The 2022-nt window shown below is 26.7% G+C and overlaps 1 non-coding gene across 1 annotated transcript; it reads left to right on the top strand.

Moving 5' to 3' along the window:
• The first annotated feature begins 573 nt into the window (after window positions 1-573).
• On the top strand, window positions 574-665 carry Trnay-gua. Its single transcript is given in 2 exon segments — window positions 574-610; window positions 630-665. It is a non-coding gene; the product is annotated as a tRNA-Tyr (tRNA).
• Window positions 666-2022: the final 1357 nt, after the last annotated feature.

Genomic DNA, 2022 nt, shown 5'->3' with positions numbered 1-2022 from the left:
TAGTCAACACCATATACACAGTACTCTTGGAAATGGGTTAACAGAAGTGACAAAACACTGATTAATGAACAGAGTATCTCATCTGCTTAATAGTGATCATATATTAAAATTTAAAACAATTAACAACAAGGAAAATACTGCCATACTTATATATTAAAATATATTAAGACTGGAAAAATAATATTAATAATTGTAAAGTGTGTCATATTCGAATATTAATTTAATAAGACACATATCTCCATACATCATTATTCAGTAAATCAAAAGACAAGAAACAAAAAAAGACTGGTTCGCAATTTGCTCTGGCTTTTTCGTGAATCTCTACTCTCTGTTAGAGATAAGCATGAGAAGTACTCGTAAATAGTTACTCCTAAACATGAATTTAACAGACAACATACATACATATCAGTTAGTCAGCATATGACATGCTCCCACACGGCGCTATTTACTTGTTGAATGAGTATACTTTCGAATGCTATTTGTATGGTGAGCTACAATTTCTGCATTGGCGAACTAGTGAAAGTACAAAACAAAAAGTGGTTTAAATGCATAAAGGAGCAAACTTCTTTACATCCTTCGGTAGCTCAGTTGGTAGAGCGGTGGACTGTAGTGGCTTTAAAATCATAGATATCCATAGGTCGCTGGTTCAAATCCGGCCCGAAGGAATTTTTTTTTTAATTTCATTATATACCTACTACACATTTAATTATAGTGTGCTTTAAAATTAAATTAAAACTGTTATTTTTATCACATATCCGCTTTCATGCATTACCCAACTACTTTTAATTATCCGAGTTAGATTACTTGATTCCTAATACTCGAAACCAGACCAGAGCATATTAAATAATAATAATAAAGTAATCTATAACATACCGTATTAAGAAGTCGAAAAAATTTTAACAAAAAAAAAAAAAAACTAAAAACTTTAAACACTCTCGACTTGCTTGGTTTCAGATGTACATTAAATAAAAGAATAAAATATCAATAATTTTCAACGATTGTTGTATATTTTATTTTATTTTATTTGTTTTTGTTTTTGTTTCTATTACATTCTACACAATAATAACTTACTATTAATAAGTAATATCTGATAAAATAAAATATAGAACATAATCCATACAAATAATATTCTACGATGAAAAATTAAAAATAGAACAAAAACAACGTATATAAATTGAGTAATATTATATATATCTAAGCAGCACATGGAGTGTAAATTATTAATGTAAATATGCATAGTATACAATAACGACCCGTTTTCGCCGATCCCATTCATTTTCATGATAATTTATATTCATCGATATTTTTTATGCATTTAATTAAAGTCAGCATTTTAAAATGATAAATTTAAATCCGAGACAGATTTACATTTCAAGATCCCTCTTCGGGACAACGGGATACAAGTGACACAAAAATATCAGTAGTATCTAGTCGAATTCGGAACACATGGTGACCTCACTCCGAGTGCATCTATCTATATTAAAATAGTTGATTGTATTTACGTATGGCCCAGAATCACAAATCCTTAGTTGAATATTGATCCACTCGTGACAAAAATAAACATACAAATGATATCAAAAAATTGATTTGTTTGATGAATGTATTTAATCAATTGCGTTATTATTATTATTATTATTATTGCATAATATTCTGTTATAATATATAATCAGGAAAGTCGTATATTCGTGTATCTATACGAGTATAATACTTAAAAAAAGTTTTCAACCTCATAGTGTAGCTTAAATGAAGCTAATTACAGCAATCAAACTTGTGTCTGAAATGTTACATTTAAAAAAAAATTTCTAAGACAATAGTCATACTTAATAAAACATCATTTAAAAGTTTAATATCAAAAATATGTCTTAGTTTAAAACTACTTTTAATTTTTAATTTTTTAGAAGTATTTATATAATATATATGATTTTCTAATTTCTAATAGTTTTTAAAAATACATTATGTAAAATAAATACCTTTTCCGATAAAAAATATTTATTTTTTTTTTTATGTTGATCTGTATAGTTT

The sequence above is a fragment of the Melanaphis sacchari genome, unplaced genomic scaffold, assembly GCF_002803265.2.
Source record: "Melanaphis sacchari strain LSU unplaced genomic scaffold, SCAv2.0 Contig23_pilon_pilon, whole genome shotgun sequence".
Lineage (NCBI taxonomy): Eukaryota > Metazoa > Arthropoda > Insecta > Hemiptera > Aphididae > Melanaphis > Melanaphis sacchari.
Note: the sequence above shows the minus strand (reverse complement) of the source record. Positions and strands in the feature narration are given on the sequence as shown.